The sequence below is a fragment of the Clupea harengus genome, chromosome 6 (assembly GCF_900700415.2).
Source record: "Clupea harengus chromosome 6, Ch_v2.0.2, whole genome shotgun sequence".
Taxonomy (NCBI): Eukaryota; Metazoa; Chordata; class Actinopteri; order Clupeiformes; family Clupeidae; genus Clupea; species Clupea harengus.
Genome location: NC_045157.1, coordinates 30,911,991 through 30,918,390, shown reverse-complemented (window position 1 = coordinate 30,918,390; position 6,400 = coordinate 30,911,991).

Below are 6,400 nucleotides of genomic sequence, written 5' to 3'. Positions count from 1 at the left end.
CACTCTACAGTTACAAATCTTCTAGAGGTACAAATACTACAAATGCTTCCTCCTGATTGACAGTGGGGATCCCCAGGTTTGACTATCCAATCAGGACTATCATTACACTCTCCAATCACAGAGCCATGGGGCGGGCCTTATTTCACAACCCCAAAGTTTTCTATCTGGAGATGAAAAATATGTTCGTAACGTTTGATAATTAGTAGAAGTAGCATTCTTGGCTAACGTTACCACTGTGTTGACGAAGTGTGGATCTGACATGCTCTTGTTTTACTGTGATGATGTGTGATCCCTGCTATTATTTTTTATATAATGTAAAGTATAGGCACACTTCATAAACCCTCGGCTGTGGTTATATTCACCTTAGCATATTCAAATGTTTAATTTCACATGGTTTTATTGGCGAGATTAAGCACGTAAGACATAATATATAATTGTCTTCAGTATTTGTTAAAAAGGCAGTCGTACTGCAGTCACATTAACATGATGGCTAGTTAGTCCGGGTTTACTTTTTGTTACTTTGCTACAACAGAACACATCAGTCAATATTGGTATGTATTTTCCATCCACGGCCAAAGTCTGGATCATTATATGTGCATGTAATTTCTTTGTGCATATTATGTATTTGCTGTAAAGCACTTTGAGCTGCATTTTTTGCATGAAAGGTGCTATATAAATAAAGTTTTATTATTATTATTATTATTATTATTAGTCCAATGAGGGGCTTCCAGCCATAGAGACCTCGAGAACCAGCCTTGGTGTGGGTGATAACTGGGCTGTTTTAAGGTTAAAGAGTTGAAATGAACAGAACCAGCCTTGGTGTGGGTGATAACTGGGCTGTTTTAAGGTGAAAGAAGAGTTGAAATGAACAGAACCAGCCTTGGTGTGGGTGATAACTGGGCTGTTTTAAGGTGAAAGAAGAGTTGAAATGAACAGAACCAGCCTTGGTGTGGGTGATAACTGGGCTGTTTTAAGGTGAAAGAAGAGTTGAAATGAACAGAACCAGCCTTGGTGTGGGTGATTACTGGGCTGTTTTAAGGTGAATGAAGAGTTGAAATGAACAGAACCAGAACCAGCCTTGGTGTGGGTGATAACTGGGCTGTTTTAAGGTGAAAGAAGAGTTGAAATGAACAGAACCAGCCTTGGTGTGGGTGATAACTGGGCTGTTTTAAGGTTAAAGAAGAGTTGAAATGAACAGAGCGTGCAGGGAGGTGAAACATCAGTTATGCCATTTCCAACAATGTGATTGGCTCTTTATAATACAGGGCAGGGCTTCCTGTTTCAAATCCGCCATGCAATACGGATTCCTTCCTATTTCCTCCATTTTTTTTACCATCAGTGATTTGTCTCCTCTTATAACTCTGCTCTTCTGGCACCGAAGTCTTAACAGTTCCAAAGGCCAGGACCAAGAGACATGAAGAGGCAGCTCTTAGTTTCTATGCTCCCAGCCTTTGGAATACTCTGCCAGAGGACCTAAGAATGGCTGAAATGGTGGACACCTTTAAACGTGAACTTAAGACATACCTCTTTAATCTCACCTTTCATTTTCCGTAATATGTATCTTTTCTCAGTGGTCTGTAGTGGGTCTGCTGTACATGTGTATGTGTGTGCTTTGCGATATGTTTGCACCTACATGATGTGTTTTTTTGATCATTGATGGTCTTGCGGCCTTCTTCAAGTTAATCCTTCAGTGGAGGGGCCGAGAAAGTATAAAATATTGAGGGACACACTTTTAGGAGAGCACAATTTACTCTAGTGAACAGTCTCCAATCTGAGGTCATTCACATGTTAAACAATGCTTTTCTCCTCTTCACCGAAGTGGCTGAAGGAATAGCAGACAAATTATAAATATTGAGAGGAACTAAAAAGTGGTCAGGAATACAAGTCACGTACCTTAACTCATTGGCATTCATGTCAACCTGCTCCTCTTCACCAATGGAAGTGGTTGCATGGCTGGAAAGCATTAGCACAGGAAATGTAGTAACATGAAAATCAGGCCAAAATCAGCCCAAACACTGTGCTGAAGGTAGCACCAAATGTGCATACTACAGTATAGTAGGCTATAGCGTATAATGGAAGCATAACAAAGACTACTAGAGCTAACTAGACTATGTAAAGAAATTAGCTTGAGCCAAATACTACTGCAAAATAGCCTACTTCCTTTTGCAAATTTGTTTTGGAATGTTTGATAATGTATGCTGCACAGGTAACAGCACACCAGTAATGTTAACCAGTAATGTTGTCTGAAACACTAGCTATTATCAATGATATTGCCTACCCTGCATCATGAGTTTAATTAATAACATGTTTCGTACTGTAGCCTGCACTCCAGATATAGTCCAATACCTATCTGCTTCAGTTCTGGCCCACTTCTGGCTGGCTCGCCCGGCCCAAAACTGGCCCATACACTGAAAACTGAATCATTAGCTCTGGCCCAGATCTTGTTCACATGCTGTAAAATTAATCTTATTGTTTCTTTTGTCCCAGATCTGGCCCACACATTTCAAAACGGATCTAGCTGAGTGTCAGCTAAGTATAAGCTTGGTCTTGTGCCGAATGTGGCCCATAAACTGCCAAATGTACTTGAAAAGAAACACATATTCAAAGAAAGTAATCCATTGACAAATGCTACAACCTAACACACTGAAGATAATATTAAAATATATATTTTTTTAATTAAACTGATTCTGAACATATTTAAAAAAAAATGTTTTGTCTCTCACACTCACATACACACGTGCAGTTGTGTGAGTGGGGAAGGAATCAACATACAGTATTTGTATAAAGAGCTAATTTCATGAAGAATGTAACATGAAATTTGAATCATTAAGTTGGACAAAAGGTGAAGCAAATAGCCCCCCAGATAACTCAACAGTGTGGGGAAAAAATACTCTCTGATGTCCGATAGATGATGTTTATTTTATGGGTTGAATGCTATAAAATTTGGGTCGTAACTTATGACCATCGGAAATTGTGGATCCCAAGGCCAGACCAGTTGAGAATCACAGCCTGCAAATGCCATTGTTCCTCATCACCATAACCTATAATTAATTACATATACACATAAGACAACCTAGCTCTGTCCACTCATAACCTATAATTACATATACACATACGACAACCTGGCTCTGTCCACTCATAACCTATAATTACATATACACATACGACAACCTAGCTCTGTCCACTCATAACCTATAATTACATATACACATAAGACACCCTAGCTCTGTCCACTCATAACCTATAATTACATATACACATACGACAACCTAGCTCTGTCCACTCATAACCTATAATTACATATACACATAAGACAACCTGGCTCTGTCCACTCATAACCTATAATTACATATACACATAAGACAACCTGGCTCTGTCCACTCATAACCTATAATTACATATACACATACGACAACCTAGCTCTGTCCACTCATAACCTATAATTACATATACACAAACGACAACCTGGCTCTGTCCACTCATAACCTATAATTACATATACACATACGACAACCTAGCTCTGTCCACTCATAACCTATAATTACATATACACATAAGACAACCTAGCTCTGTCCACTCATAACCTATAATTACATATACACATACGACAACCTAGCTCTGTCCACTCATAACCTATAGTTACATATACACATAAGACAACCTAGCTCTGTCCACCCACTTGGTCTCTTTTCTTTCCCTCCTACTCCACTGTGGGACGCTGCTGCTGCTGAGAGAAACCCTCTGCATCCAGCTGCACATTCCCACCAAATTGTTCCGCACAATTTCTACTCTGCTCGTGATACATCTTATATACATGTTGGGTGTCGGCCCAAAAAATGAATGCCATCATTGACATAGTTTTCTGTTTCCTAGTTCTGCTTATCCTTATAAAAGTAAGCTTACGAGCATACTCCATACCCGCTAAGCCCTAAGCACTAAACTACAAACATGACTTTGAATGCTGGCTCTTTCCATTGTTATCCACCATCCATCTTGTATGTGCCCTTGAGTTTAAGCCACATGAATGCTCATATCTTTTATCCTAATGCATGTATGAATGAATGTATCTGTTTGACTCTGATTCTCCAGCTCCTTCTTTTGATTCTTCTGAATCTCTTTCTGCCTTTCCTTCCTTGGAGGAGTACATTAGTATTACATTATTATATAACATACAGAGGTAGGTAGAGTAAGCAAAAGCTGGTATTGTTACTTTATAACAATAGTTACTACCCACATCTGATAATATAGCATATCAGGCAGACCTGGACCTCCTGAACAAGGATATCGTTTTATTTAGGGCTCCTGACAATCACCGACCAGAACCGGAAACACATCTGTTGTCATTCTCATCTCATTTGACGCATTCCATTTAAAATGATGTTCAACAATGCTATTGGTCGGATTTAACCAAACCTTTCACTAATTTACTACACTTCAGCTTAGGTGTGTCTTTGACCACACGTCTAACTCTTGTTTCTTTTTTTTTTTCTTTTTTCAAGGACCTTTTTTCCACCTGCTGTTTTCACTCTCAAACGTCAGGCCTTTGTGTTTAATATGAAAGAATACACCTAGAAGAATCTTCATAATAATGTATATAGAAGTTGAGCTTTTGATCTAGGCTACAGAGAATGTATTTGTGTGATACTGTGCACTTGTCCCTGCAGAGTAGGATGCTGACTGGTGTTGAGTGACTATCAGTATGTCAGTGTAATGATGACAATAGAGATGTCCGCATTCATCCATGTACTTCTGCTCCTCAGTACAGTTTGTAGAGACAGGGTTAGCAGTCCTCTGCTGTTGCTGATGAATCTCATGTGATTTGGATGGGAATGCACACATAGTGATGTTATTGTTATGTTGTAGTTATGTTATTATTATGTTGTAGTGTGTTTGACTCATTAGGTCAATTTGCATGCCTGCCCACACACACAGACCAGACCTTTGGAGAATCCCCGATCGGCACCACACCAGTAGAGATCCAGTTACAGTAGACATTGCTCAGTCGTGCGGGCGGACGAGAGGGAGCTGTCCTCTGGTGTCTCCAGCAGAGCTCTCATGCACCCGCCGCTCTCATTCTCTTTATTCTTAGAAATGAAATGGAGGCTTAATGGTTTGTGTATAACCGTGTCCCCAGATTAGTGTAATGGAGGAGGCTGCTACGACATTTAGAGCATTAGACTCTGCAGCTGCACCATTAAAGTATTACACAGATAAGAGATGATTTTAGTTATGGGGATTTACTGGTTTTAAAAACTCGTTTTCTAAAGTGAAATTTAATGCGGAGGACCAAGAGGTAATCACGGGGCTTCTTTTATAGTTTCCATCACTAGATTACACAAAATACATAGGACGATAGGAATTCTAGAAGTGACATATATTTTGGTGCAGAGTCAAAATCATTTTCGGCTACTTCCTCTAATATCACCATTGAACAATCTAGTAAGAATTTGACTGAGTAGAAATGATATGGCATGTGGTATGTTCTGAAGTACGGTATGCTAACCTAGACATTCCACCGCTGGAAGGGGGTTGGTCCAGGCAGTGGATGGGTGAGGTTGTGCCGGTAATAAAGATAAAAGCGTGTTAAGCTGTGCACTCTGCACCAGCTCTGATCTGAGAGAAATAATCCATTTGGAAAACCTCTCGCTCTCCGTGCATGTTCTCTTGAAAACGTTCATCCATCAGTGCAGGAAAGAGGGAAAGATCTAAGATAGGGGAGCGTATTACTGGCCACTCCATTCCATGTTCCATATACAGATTCATGAACAGGATGTGTTTGCCTCCATTTGCATAAAAAAATGTAGGGGTCATTTTGAATAGATCATGTGACAGAAAATGACCCTTCACATCCTCCCTGAGACACTGTAGATGGTAACAGTTTCAGGCATTTTCATATAACATTAACATATTTACCTTAGAACTATTCTAGCCCAAATGCTTCAACATAGGTTGCTTTGCTAAACTAATGTGCCGATGAGGGAAGACTTTCGGAGCACGCAGCCCTATTCTCCCTTTCTGGCTGGACTATTTATTAGAGTACATAAACATAGCTTATACTTGTCAATAACATTCAACCAGAATTTAAATAATTCTAACTTAAATTCTTCCATTATACATTTCAGTCTGTCAAAATCATATTTAACTGATCATTCTCTTTTTATTCATTTGAATTATCTTTGGAAGCATTGTTGGATAACTAATATGTGTGGCTATTTTTCTGGAAATACAAATGGTTCTTTTGCAAACTTAGATATAGTTCTTATCTATATACATATATATATATATATATATATATATGAGAGAAACAGAAATACTATAGTATTTCTGTTTCTCTCATCAACTTATATTGAACTAACAAACAACCCAATAATGAACATATACTAGCACACTATTAAACATT